The sequence below is a fragment of the Carlito syrichta genome, unplaced genomic scaffold (assembly GCF_000164805.1).
Source record: "Carlito syrichta isolate Samal-C Ts95f unplaced genomic scaffold, Tarsius_syrichta-2.0.1 Scaffold255670, whole genome shotgun sequence".
NCBI lineage: Eukaryota > Metazoa > Chordata > Mammalia > Primates > Tarsiidae > Carlito > Carlito syrichta.
In genome coordinates this window covers 75720-90706 of record NW_007199766.1, presented here as the reverse complement: position 1 = coordinate 90706, position 14987 = coordinate 75720, and positions in this window count along the sequence as shown.

Sequence of the window (14987 nt, the reverse complement as noted above, 5' to 3'; positions counted from 1 at the left end):
TCTTTTGTTCCACAAAGGGACATCTATTATTCCATGTTCTGAAATTCTCCAAAACTCTACTTCTTCAGTGATCTCATTTCAAGTTTAGAGGACATGAAAGTCCACTTAATGGTTTGTTAGGATCTGCATGATCTGCTTACCTTTCTGATGCTTTTAAAGATGTGCAAATATCTGCTTATTTAGTTAGAAAATCCATGTCAAACTATTTTTTAAATTTTATTTTTGCATCATGTTGGAAATTGTGAGAGTAGTGATTTTGCTATTTGATTCAGAAATGTTAAGAAGCCCAGACAGATGTTATATGGATTCTACTTTATGATTTTCTATCCTAGGGAGGTTTTCAATGTGATTTTATTCAAGTTTATACTCCATAATTCTACCAGGACACAAACTATCTTTCTTGATAGAAGAAAATCTGTTATTTTACTTAATTTTTTTTTTTTAGTATAAACTGAGATTGGTAGTTTTTCTATATATCCAAATTCTAAAGTATACTATATCACACAGAGCATTGGTAAACATATTAAACTCCCAGATGTTACCTTGTTTCTTAATAACTCTTTATAAAATATTGTTTAGAATGATTGACTAGTATACATATATATGTACACCCATTTTGTGTGTTTATGTATGTTATTAACATCTGATTTTTATACATAAATAAGATATGTACAGCCATATGTTGTGTAGTTGTGTATAATACAATTATCTGATATACCTATATATTGTGAAATGATTGCAATTATGCTAATGAACAAAGCCATCGAGCCTGGCCACCTTGTTTCTTAATAACACTTATTTTATAATTTTCTTTCATTTAGTATGAAGATTAGGACAAGTCTACATATATGCATGTATATGTACACCCATGTATATGTGTTAATGTGTCTTTTTTTTTTTTTTTTTTTTGAGTTGGAGTCTCACTCTGTCACCCAGACTGGAGTGCAGTGGCCACTCCCAGTCACTGCAGCCTCGACCTGCTGGGCTCTGGTGATCCTTCCACCTCAGCTTCCAAGTAGCCAGAATTACAGGTGTGCGCCACCACACCCGACTGATTTTTTGATTTATTGTAGAGATGAGGTCTCGCCTGCCCAGGTGGGTCTCGAATCCACAGGCTCAGGCAATTCACTCACCTCAGCCTCCCAAAGGCATGGGATTACAGGCTGAGCCACTGAGCCTGGCTTCATGTGTCATTAATATCTGATTTTTTTATACATAAATAAGAAATGTATAACTACATGTGTATAATGTAATAATTTGATATGCCTATATATCGTAAAATGATGATTACAATTATGATAATGTACATATTAAAAAGCTTTCGAATTGCCATTTCTGTGTTGTATAAGGAGCACACATAATGGCTATTATTTTAGCAAATTTTGTAAGCATACAAGACATTATTCTTTACCAGAAGTCATTAGTTCCTTAAAATGCAGTGATAATTGAAATTTTGTATCCATTAAAAAACATCTCCTGCCGGGCTCGGTGGCTCAGCCTGTAATCCTGTGCCTTTGGGAGGCTGAGGTGAGTGGATTGCCTGAGCCCACGGGTTCAAGACCCTGCTGGGCAACTCACCGAGACCTCATCTCTACAATAAATCAAAAATTAGCCAGGCGTGGTAGCATGTGCCTGTAATTCCGGCTACTCGGAAGGCTGAGGCAGAAGGATCGCCGGAGCCCAGCAGGTTGAGGCTGCGGTGGCCGGGAGCTGCCACTGCATTCCAATCTGGGTGACACAGTGAGACTCCAACTCAAAAAAAAAATAATCTCCTATTTTTCACACCTCTAGGCCCTGGTGACCACCATTGTACTTTCTTCCTCTGAGTGCAGTATTTTTTATTTCACACATGAGTGAGATGATGCAGTAATTTTTTTCTGAATTGGAGTCTCACTGTTACCCAGGCAGGAGTGCAGTGGCATGCTAATGGCCACTGCTGACATGATCTGCTGGGCTAAGGTGATCCTTTTGCCTCAGTCTTCCAAGTAGCTGGAAGTACATGTGCTCACTACCATGTCCAGCTTTTTTTTTTTTTATTGTACATACAAGTTCTCACCAAGTTGCCCATTATGGTCTTGCACCCCTGAACTCAGACAATCCTCTTGACACTTCCCAAGTGCTAGGATTACAGGCTTGAGCCACTGTGCCTGGCCTCACGTAGCATTTTTGTGTGTGTACCTGGTTCATTTCACTTAGCATAATGTCTTACAGTTTCATCCATAAGACTGAAATTGCAGAATTCTTTAATTTTCTTATGGCTGAATAATATGCTATTGTGTATATATATATATAATGTTTTCCTAATCAACATAGAATCCAAAAATAATACTGAAGAGAAACCTTACAATGATGAAAAATGTGGCAAAGCCTTTCACTCTCATTCAGGACTTGCTCAACATGTCAAGATCCATACTGGAAGCAAACACTACAAATGTGAAAAATGTGGCAAAAACTTTTGTACTCACAAAAAATGTACTCAGGCCATACACTCACCTTTGGCTCCCAAATTGTTGATCCTTCCCCCTCAGGCTTCCAATCAGCTGGAACTACAGGCATGCAACACCATGCTTGGCTACTTTTTATTTATTTATTGTAGAAATATGGTTTCACCATGTTGCCCAGGCTGGTCTTGAACCTGTTAGCTCAGTCAATCCTCTCACCTCCACCTTAAGTGCTGAGATTACATGCATGCCTTAGGGCACCTGGCTAATCTCAGTGTTCTTTCATGTACTAAGATTTGTTTTGTGTTCTGATATGTTGTCTATCTAGGAGAATGTGCTATGTTCAACTGAATATGCAGTATATGATGATGTTGATTGGAGAGTTCTGTGAAAGACTTTTCACTCTAAATTGTCCCTAGTGTTGTTCAAATCCTCTAAATCCTTATTGATCTTTTATCTGGAATTTCAAGTCATTATTGAAAGTAAGGTATTCAATTATTTCACAGTTACTGTGCTGCTGTGCATTTTTTGCTTTATTTTGACCACATTTGCTTCATATATTTGGAACCATGGTATCAGTCGAATACACATTTGTACCTGCTATTGATTGCTAATAAATAGATTTTTTAAAATTATTATGTAACATCATTTTTTTGCTTTTTGTGAGAGTATTTGGTTTTTGAGTCAAAGTCTCACTGTATTACCCAGGCTGTAGTACAATGGTATGCTCACGGGGCTTGTAACCTTGGCCTACTGGGTTCAAGCAATTCTTCCTCCTGGGTCTCCCAAGTAGCTGTAATTACAGGCACACACCACCATGCTCAGCTAATTTTTTTTTACTTATTATAGAGACACGGTCTCTTTAATTTGTCCACAGTGGTCTTGAACCACTCACCTCAGGCTATCCTCTTGCTTCCACCTCCCAAAGAAGTGACAATTTTTTAACTCAATGATTCTGTCTCATAAAATGTTATAATCCTGGCTTTTTTGATAAGATTTGCATAGCATACATTAAGTTCTATACATATAAGCCTTTAAGTTGTGATCTTTCAAAAATGTGAATGTGTTCCCTTGTTCAATCATGTGACTTTTGTGTATTGTTTTACTTTCTTTTCTGTTTGTTTTCTACATATCATCTCTGAAGCCTTATAAAGCTATTACAGAACAATAGTATATAGTCAACTGTGTAAGTTTGGTGCCATGGCTAACTTTGTTGAATGCACTCTCAATATGGAGTTTGTTTGTATGGAGGAAACATATCGTATCTTTTTCCATCCTATTTCTTTCAGGCTGTTTGAAACTTTACAACTAAAGTAAATCACTTAAAGCTAGTAGATTGTCAGATCATTTTGTTTGTTAATCCATCATTCATTTCTAGTGATTAGGGCATTTAATGAATTTACATTTAAAGTAATTGCTCAAGAGAAAGGTTTACTGAAAGGACAGATTGAGAAGAGGAAGTCATTTTTTATCTTGTTTTTAAACCCTAACACAATGATGGGAAAGTGGAGGCTATGTCCTGGAGAGATGCATTTTTTATCTTGTTCCTAAACCTTAACACAATGACGAGAAAGTAGAGGCTGTGTCCTGGAGAAATACATACTCTAGGTAAAGATTAACTTTGCTGACTTTGTCTTCTCAGAAACACAGACTCCTTAAGCATGACCAGTTTGGGCCTAATGTAATTTGTCTTTTTAGAAACCCAGACTTCTCAAGCATGACCAGTACCAACCCATTGTGTACTCAGTGCATGGTGACCAGGACTCCCCTCAGGGTTTTCTGTCCAGGCTTCCTGGTACCAGGCATCAGAGGTATCAGTAGGGCCTGGCAGAAGCAGCAATCAAGCTTGCCTAGAGTAAAGGGAGTTTACAAGGCCTAAGACATCATGCATTGGGCAAGAATTGTACTAAGTCACGAAACTTGTGATTACAAAAGTTATGCAGATTGCAAGACTTGTGACAACTCAAAAGGGGCAGCAGGTGCACTGTTTACAGGGAAGTCAAGGATCCCTGAAGCTATACACTGGAAATACATAGATGATAAGGGAAAGGGCACTCTCCTTTCCCTCTAGGGAATGCTGTTCAGGAATATACAGGAGCACTGGGATTCTTATCACTCCCTTCTGAGGGACTGTGATAATGTGGACAGACATTAGTGTGTCTCTGAGTCACAGGGTCTCCAAGACATTCGCAGGTGGTCAATAGGAAAGTCACAGCAGACATATCTACCTGACTGCAATACCTCCAAGTAAAAGGATTTAAGATGGAGCTCAAAAGGCTATTAGGTCACACTCATCTAGAGTGTAGGCCTACTTCCTGTCTGTGGGAAGTGAACCTTCATTAATTAAATGATTTCTTCTTTCACCTTTTGTGTGTTGCAATTTTTTGCATTACTTGGATCTCTGGTTGTCAGTGAGCACCTCTGGCATGCTGACTCTGGCAGTGCTGCATCCCTCTCCATCTATCTACCCTCTCCCTATCTGTACCCTACTACTTACTACTGTCATTTTTCATTGTTTTCTGAGTTTTCCTGCACCTATGTTGCCCTTCCTCTTTCTTACTGCTTTCCTGTGTGTTTTCTTTTACTTTTTTTTTGCTGGTGACATGCCTGATTAGTTTTCTTGAGTTCTTTCTATGGGTATTTTCTCTGATTCTGGTGACAAGTGGAGCGTGCATAACACATAGTAAAGTTACACCAATACATCTTATTATCATAACAAGTTTGCCAGGTTCAGTGGCTCATGCCTGTAATCCCATCAACTTTAGGAGGCAGTTTAGGGGTTTGTGACCAACCTGGGCAAAACCACAAGACCTAGTCTCTAGAATAAATCAAAAAGTTACCAGTGTGTTAGTATGTGTCAGTAGTTCAGGCTACTTGGAAGGCTGAGATGGAAGGCTCTTCTGTGACCAGGTCAATGCTGTGGAGGCTGTGAGCATGCCACTGCACTCCACCTGGGAGACAGAGTGAGACTCCAACTCAATAAATAAATAAATATATGCATATAAATAAATGCTTACTCCTTAAATTTTTCTCATGAAATCTTTTTATAAGTAATGAAATTCATTGTTTTCTTGAATGTCACTAGTCTAATTACATGCTAATAATTCATATGTGTGTTTTTCATGGAAGCCCAACCAAAGTTGAAAATTGTAGTTATGTAAAAGGATTCTGTTGAATGCGCAACTATGTTTATCCATGATTTTATGGATTATACTTTCTCATCATTTTTCTTTTGGTGTGCAGTGTCACACTCCCAGCCACCGCAGCCTCGACCTGCTGGACTCTGTTTCTCTCTCAGCCTTCCAAATAACTGGAACTACAGGTGCACGATACCACACCCAGCTAATTTTTTATTTTATTGTAGAGATGAGGTCTCATCAAGTTGCCCAGGGTGTCTCGAACCCACGGGCTCAGGCAACCCACTCACCTGAGCCTCCCAAAGTGCTGGGATTACAGGCTGAGCCACCAAGCTCAGCAAATCATTACATTTTATACAAGAAATAAGTGGTTATACAAATTTTATTTCCATTAAGAAACTCACATATTAAACACACATACAAAAATACATATGTCAATGTATCTGAATTTCTTCTATCTAGAGTGCTGTTTTCTGTTCTGGTAAAATTATGGAGTATAAATTTATTTATTTATTTAGAGCTGGAGTCTCTCTGCTGCCCAGGTTGGAGTGCAGAGGCACACACACAACCACCACAACCTCAATCTGCTAAGCTCAACTGACCTTCCACCTCAGCTTTCTAAATAGCTAGAACTGACCAGGCTTGGTAGCTCAGCCTGTAATCCCAGCACTTTGGGAGGCCAAGGCAAGTGGATTGCCTGAGCCCACAGATTCAAGACCCACCTGAGTCCCCTGACAAGACCTCGTCTCTACAATAAATCAAAAAATAGCTGGGTGTGGTAGCATGTGCCTGTAGTTCTGGTGGCTTGGAGGGCTGAGTTGGAAGGATCGCTGGAGCCCAGCAGGTCAAGGCTGTGGTGGCCGGGAGTATGCCACTGTACTCCAGTCTGGGTGACAGAGTGAGACTCCAACTCAAAAATAAATAGCTAGAACTACAGGCATGCGCCATCAAGCTTGGTTAATTTTTCTTAATTTATTGTAAAGATAATGTCTGACCAACTTTCCCAGGCTCGTTTCAAACTCCTGAACTCAGACAGTGCTCTTCACTCTCCCTCCCAAAGTGCTGGGATTACTGCATGAGCCACCAGTCTGGCTTGAAGTATGAATTTCTATAGAATCACATTTGGAAATTTTCTAGTTTAGGAAATCACAAAACAGAAAATATAAATCACTTGTTCACAATGTTCTTTGGATTTCAGAGTCAAATAACAGAATCACCATTATTTTCAACATGATGCAAAAGGAAACTTAAAAACTAGTTTAACATGAAGTTTGTAAATAAACGAGGAGATATTTTCATGTGGCCAAAGCAATAGAAGAGCAGTCTGACCATGCAGTCCCTTATAAACCATTAAGGGAATGGTGATTTTCAGTGTAACCTGGAAGAAAAGTCACCAAAGGAAAACAAGTTTCTGGAACAATAGATGTCCTTTTGTGAGATCAAGAAAAAAAATCCCAGGCTCCTCAGAACAATTTCCATAGGAGCAGACCACCTTCTCAAACCTCATTTGAAGCTCTGCTTCCACCTTGACCTTTGTCATCTGCTTCATGCACTCCCACCTCCCTGGGTGTCTGGCTAATTTGTTGTGTCTCTTCACATTCCAGGGCTCTTTAATTTGCTCCATACAGGTGATCAGGTTAAGCATAGAGACAGCAAGTCCTGTTTATTAGAAAAAGCAACATGACTCTTGCTGGGATTCTCCTATTAAAATCCTAGTACTCTGCTCATGAAAGAGTACACTGTACAAGATTCTAGAAAATTAGTCCCCAAATACTGTTTTTCAACAGAAACTTTAGAACACATCAGATGGATCTTAAATTCATAGGTCCTTATCTCAGTTGTAACAAACCAAAAATAGATGGCAGCTATTGGGTTTTAAGTTGTGGACAACAATATTTTATGCCCCCCAACTTCTGGACTTACCACTAATATAATATGAAGGACACAGATCATTTCAAAATAGGGAAAGGTTTATGTCAAAATGAAACATCATCAATTATTTCTTTTCTATGCCAACAAATTACAAACCTTTCATTGAAAGCAGGAATCTGAAACTTATTTGTGCAAAGCAGAAACTCAAAGAAGTCCTTCTACAAAAGAACATGAAATCCTTGGTATGGAAGATAAATTGTTTCTTGAGATTATCTTCACCCAGAAACACCAGATTCCTATCTTTCTCTAACATCACCTTCTTGTACAGAATCTGTTGAGCAAAGTCTAGGTATTCAAACTCTTCTGGAGAGAGTTCTATGGCCACATCCCTGAATGTCAACAGCCCCTGAAAATGACAAGACATGTTTATCAAATGGCCATGGGCTTTAGGTGAAATGAGGGAGTGAAGATAACAGATTTTGACTGATATGACAACTGAAATTATCCAATAACACAATTTTAACACAGAAATAATCTCTAATGTGTTATATCTGAGTCATAAGAATGGAATAAAATCCACTCCGCCAGTGTAGATACTTTGCTTTTGTGAGTAATACAGTACAAAATTTGGGTACCAACACAGGCATGTGCATTTTTGAGTGCCATATTTATATCACACAGAATAATTGTAATATTGGTAGGACAAAAAAATCATAGTGAGTTAGAAGATTCTCATCAAGTTTAAATGTGTACAACAATGAATTAAATATCTTGTTAAAATGCAGTTTCTGACACAGGAGATCTGGGGTAAACCTAAGTTTCTGCATTTTTCTTTCACTTGGGAGGGTCTTTGCACCCATTCTGGAGTGCGTGGCATAATAACAGCTCATTGTAGCCTCAGCCTCCTGGGCTGAAAGGATCTACTCTTCTCAGCCTCCCAAATGGCTGACATAAATTGGTGTCAGGTGGCAAGACACACAATACAACACATCAGGGCTGAAATATTATTAACCAAAAAATTTGTAAACTGTAATCTGTATCTAATAAGAAACAAACATTTTACACAGAATTCCAGCTACAGGTATCTTTCATGTTTGGTAACTCCCAAAAGCACATTGATATCTTTTTCAGCATTCCAGAGAGCGAGTCTTTTCTAATTATTTATTTTGACCTTCCTAAATTATTCCGGGCACTATGTGCCACCCTGCTTAAATATGCATTTTATTATTCTTGTTCTACATGGAGCAGATGGAGTATCCAGATGGAACCCTAATAATTGTACGTTTCCATCCTTCATTAGGATCTGAGGATCTACCCATCTCCAATAGGAATTTTGAGTATCCATGCCTTTCCATGTTTCAAAGCCACAAGAGAACATGTTTAATATCACAGTTCATAAATTCATGGTGAGAACTGTGCATGGTAGCTAAGAAGCCTGAAAGAAGAAACAAAGAGAAGGCACTGGCACAGAAGGAAAAGTAATTTTTCAGAGTCCTTGAATATTACAAGAACAAAACCTAGTTAAACAAACTCATTGGGACCAGGCTCGGTGGCTCAGCCTGTAATCCCAGCACTTTGGGAGGCTAAGCTGAGTGGATTGCCTGAGCCCACCTGTTTGAGACCCACCTGGGCAACTTGGCAATACCTGTCTCTACAATAAATAAAAAATCAGCTGGGAGTGGTAGCACACACCTGTAGTTCTGGCTACTTAGAAGGCTGAGGCAGAAGGATCGCCGGAGTCCAGCAGGTCAAGGATGCTGTGGCCAGGAGTGTGCCACTGCACTCCAGTCTGGGTGTCAGAGTGAGTCTCCAACTCAAAAAAAAAAAATCCACACACTCATTGGGCAGGACCATCACAAGTAGGAGAGGTCTGCAAGTTCTAAAATCGTGACTTTCCAATGGTAAAAGAGACACAGTCCCTGAACTGGGATACACTTACCTGGGAATCAGTCTTTTTTTGTTGTTGTTGAGTTGGAATCTCACTCTGTCACATGCTCCTGGCCACTGCAGCGTCGACCTACTGGGCTCCAGTGATCTTCCACCTCAGCCTTCTAAGTAGCCAGAACTACAGGCACACGCTACTGCACTTGGGTAGTTTTTGATTTATTGTAGAGATGAGATCTCACCACGATGCCTGGGAGGGTCTCAAATCCAAGAGCTCTGGCAATTCACTCACTTCGGCCGGAATCAGCCATTTGGGCCTCTTCTTCTTCCTCCTCTGGCATTTGTTTTCAGGTGAGATTATCTGGACAAGTCACATCTATGTGTTGAAATATGACTTTATAGCCGGGCTTGGTGGCTCAGCCTGTAATCCCACGCCTTTGGGAGGCTGAAGTGAGTGGATTGCCTGAGCCCGTGGGTTCAAGACCCACCTGGGCAACTTGGCGAGACCGCATCTCTACAATAAGTCAAAAATTAGCCGGGCATAATAGCACGTGCCTATAATTCTGGTCACTCGGAAGGCTGAGGCTGAAGGATGGCCAGAGCCCAGGGGGTCAAGGCTGCGGTGGCCGGGAGCAGCCACTGCACTCCAGTCTGGGCAAAGGAGTGAATCTCCAACTCAAAAAAAAAAATAAGAAAAGAAATATGACTTTATTATTTTTAATTAAATTAAATGTATTTTATGAGTCTGAGTCTCACTCCGTCACTCAGGCAGGAATGAAGTGACATCATCACAGCTTAACACAACTCTATCTGAGAACAAAGGATTCTTCCATCTCAGGCTCCCAAGGAGCTGGAACGACAGGTATGTGCAACCACTCAGCAAAATTGTTTCCGCTTTTATAGCTATATGTATGTGCTATATTGTCCAGGTTGTTCTCAAATCCCTGGGCTCAAGCAATACTGTACCCTCTCTTTCCCCCCACCCCTGTCCTGGATAGAAAAACAAAAACACACACAATCCAAAAGGGGTCTTTAGGATACTGGTGCCTCATCTTCTCGGTTTTAATGGCTCTCCCAGATAACCAAACAGCCCCTACTCCAACTCCTTGTCTTGACTTTGACTGTTCCACTGAGCAGAACATGGTTTGCAACCTTGTGACAGCAACTGCAAATGACCCTGATAACATACCCTGGGGATTTCCACCTTGATATTCCTCATCAGGCCACGCCTGGCCATAACCAACCAGCACCAGGGCTTCCCCCTGCCCCTTCTCAAAGTCTTTCCTCCCAGGCCCTCCGGGGACCCCATACCACAAGCCCTGACAGGGGGTTAGGGATTCACGATCCGCTGTTGTCCTAAGGAGGCTTCTTAGCCCTGGAACAGAGACTCCCTTTAGCCTTTGTTCCAGAGAAAGGGACGAGGTATGGACCACAGCCCCTTCCCTATGGGTCGGATTACTCCCCTAAGACCCAGCCCGGTCCCACATATCCGGAGAGCGGGATTGCCTGGAGAAGCCTCTGCTCAGTGAGGTCGCTACAGGGACAGGATTCTGGGGACCAGCTCAGCCCTACCCTGCACCAGTGGGGCCGGGCTGAGCTGCCGGCGGGGTCGAGTGCAGACTCGGAGCTGACGGGAAGGCTTGTCCTGCCATAGCCTTGTCATCCGGGTCCATCCTCCCTCCCCTTCTCAAACCCATCCCCATACTCATCTCCCAGCTTCCAGGTGTTCCCGTGTCCTCCCTATGGACTCCCAGGACAAGCAGGTCACAGGGTGGCAAAGGCTGAAATAAAAACCCGCAGTTCCCTCAGAGATGACAAAGCATATCACAGCGCCAGATACAAAAAGCCCAGTCGGCAGCTGGAAGCCGCCTCCTCGCTTCCGGCAACTCCCTGATTGGACAGGTTTCAAGTCATCATCCACTGATTGGATAAGGCTTCAGCCCCCCCCATCCTGAGTGACAGGAGATGCGATCAAACAGGGCTGCAGGATGCAAGAAAAACACGTTTTTGCTTGCACCTTCTAAGAAGGGAATAAGTTTGGAGGAACGGTATGCAAGAAAAGACTTTCATCTCACAGAGATTTCTCTGATTTCGCTTTTTTTTTTACACTATTTATTTCTTTTATAATTAGAAAACATGTTATCTTTTGGGAGAAAGGCAACAGTTTTATTTTTACCAATATTCCCATTGTCAGGAACATGCCTCGGCTGCCATGCTGGCCTCCAGGTCAGGAAAATTTGCATTGTATGGTAGTGTACAACATAAACCTGTAAGAGAAAGCCCAGGAGGAATAATTAGGAAAAGGAAAATACAGCTGCAAAAACTGAGAGTTATGTGTACGTGATATTCCAGGTGAAGACTGGTCAGGATCTACCACTGCAGAAAACATAAACTCAGAAAACATAAATTCAGTCAAGGGCAAGACAGAGGACAGGGAAGGCCAAGTGTCAACTAGTTCCTTCCCCTAATGATTTCCAATTTCTCTATCATCAAATAGAAAATAGTCCTTGAATGGAACCTGCACCCTTAGGAATGTGAATAGAGAGACACAAAATACAATCTGAGAGGAGTGTAAATATCATTTTTAATTTTTAATTTTTTTTGAGTCGTAGTCTAAATCCATCACCCAGGCTGGAGTACAGGGAAACTCTTACAGCCACCACAGCATCGACCTGCTGTGCTCCAAGAATCCTTCTGCCTCAGCCTTCCAAGTAGCTGGAACTCCAATTACACTACCAAATCTGGCTAATTTTTTATTTATTGTAGAGATGAGTTTTTGCCAAGTTTCCCGGGCTGATCTCAAACCTGCAGTCTCAGGAAATCTACTTGCCTCGGCTTCCCAAAATGCTGGGATTAGAGGAGGAGCCACTGAGCCCCACTAATTTTTAATTTTCATTTTAAAGATGTGGGATACAGTTCAGGGCTAGATCTACACGTGTTAATTTTGCACCAAGAAGAGTACACATCATAGAGGAAGACTTCAAGGTTAACACTTAAAATGCATCAAAAAACTAGTGTGACATTAATAAAGGTACTTAACTTGTCTGAGTGTCACTTTTTCCACCTGTAAGATGGGGATCATAGGCCTACTACATCAAGTTGTTAGGAGAGTTAAATACACCAAAATATTTAAAAGTGCATGTGACTGGCTAGGTGTGATGGCTGAAGCCTGTAATCCCAGCATTTGCGGAGGCTGAGGGAAGTGGATTGCCTGAGCCCATAGGTTCAAGACAGATCTGGGCAACTTGGTGAGACCTCATCTATACAATAAATAAAAAAATTAGCTGGGCGTGGCAGCATGGGCCTCTGGTGGTGGCTACTTGGAAGGCTGAGGCAGAAGGATCACCAAATTGGGTGAAAGAGTGAGACTCCAACTCAAAAAAAAAAAAGCACCTGTTACTGTAAGTGCCCATAATATAAACAAAGTACTATCACACATCAAATTACATGATAGAAATAATGTAGAAGAGACCAAAGTTAAGATGCTCAGCTTTATAAATAATCTAGCAGAGAGAGGATATGCAAGTAACTAGAATTCTTCACTGCTCAACTGGAGATAAATTTGGGTTACAAAATAAATTCGTGAGGATCTTGCATTGACTTAGATATTTAGGGTGGAATTTCTAAAGATTTTTTGAAATATTATTATGCATCTGACTCCCAGAAAACTGGAACAAATCTGAAATCCAGCTACTCCAGAAAATGGTGAGCAGAGGAGGGTCCGCGGCACAAAAATGTAAGCGAAAGACATCAAACCACAAGGAGAACCCTGCTCTGTATATAGCAGCTGTGACTGGCCAGGTGTGATGACTGAAGCCTGTAATCCCAGCATCAGGACCAAACTTCTTAGATAGTCACTGTGGAGACTTAGAGCACAGTGTCTTTGAGGCCACATGGCCAATAGCAGTGCATCTGAACAGAGACACAAGACTCCTTTACACAAAAAATTAGCTGAGTATGGTGGTGTGTGCCTGTAGTTCCAGTTACTTGGAAGGCTCAGGTGGAAGGAATGTTTGAACCGAGCAGGCTGAGGCTGCAGTAGCCATTAGCATACCACTGTACTCCAGTCTGGTTGATAGGAAGAGACTTTGACACAAAAATAAAAATATGGCCGGGCCGGGAGTGTGCCACTGCCTTCCAGTCAGGGTGACAAAGTGAGACTCCAACTCAAAAAAAAAAAATGGCTGGGAACAGTGGCTCAAACATATAATCCCAGCACTTTGGGAGGTCAAGGCAAGAGGATTGCATGAACCCACAGGTTTGAGATGAGGCTAGGAAACATGGCTACACCTCATCTCTACAATTAATCCAAAAATTAGCCCTGTGTGTTGATGTGCACCTGTAGTTCCAGCCACTGAGGCAGAAGGATTGCCTGAGCTCAGCAAGTCCAGACAGCAGTGGCCATGATCTTGCCACTGCACTACAGCCTGGGTGACAGAGTGAGACTCCAACTCAAACCCTTCCCCCTAAAATACTCTCACATAAAGCAAAGAATGGTATTACATGATGATAAAAATGATCAATTTATTAAGAATCAACAGCAGTACAAATGTGTATGTAACTAGTATCAAGGTTCCCAAGTATATGAAGCAAAGATCGTCAAAATAAAGCAAAATATACACAACAACACAGTAACTTTGAAATAACTGAACACAATTTTATTAATGAAGAGAGATGCCAGATGAACTATCAATAAAGAAACAGAGGCCCTGTACAACACTACAGACAATTTAGACTGAAAAGTCTTACAGAACATTTCAGTCAACACCAGCATACACTCTATATTCAACTGCACATGGCACACTCTCCAAGATACAAAGCATATGAGAGCACAAAACAAGTCTCTGCACATCAAAGAAGACTGAAATTAGCTGGGCACAGTGACTCACACCTGTAATCCCAATAGAGGCAGAGGCAAGAGAAGCTCCTGAGTCCATGGGTTTAAGACCAGCCTGGGCATCATGGTGAGACCTTGTTTCACAATAAATAGAAAATTATCTATGCATGGGGTTGCACGCCTGTAGTTCCACTTACTTGGAAGGCTGAGGTGAAAGGATCACCTGAACCCAGCAGGTCAAGGCTGAGGTAGCCAAGAACATGTCACTGGACTTCAGTCTGAGTGGCAGAGTGAGACTCTGATTCAAAAAAGAAAAAAGAAAAAGACTGAAATTATACAATGCATTTATTTTCTGACCATAAGGGAATGAAAATAAAATTTCAAAGTTGAAGGAAACCAAAGAAATAAAAAAAATACATGCAAGTTAAGCACCATACTCTTATGTTATTGTTTAAGAGTTAGGAGATTTATTCTGGGTGTAGTGGATTATGCCTATAATCCCAGCACCTTGAGAGGTTGAGGTAGGTGAATTGCTTCTACCCAGGAGATTGAGACCATCCTAGGCAACATAGCAAGACCTTAATCCCCTCCCAAAATAATAAATAAATAAATTAGCCAGACGTTGTGGCATATGCCTGTCATCCCAGCTACTCAATAGGCTGAAGGAGATGAGTTGTCTGGGAAGGCATGATGAGACAGCCACTCAAAAAAAGTCAGATTAATAACATTAAGATGTCAGCTCTTCCCAGAGTGATATATAAATTTATTGTCATTCCTATGAAAATTTCAGTGATACTATTTTTTTTTTTTTTTTTA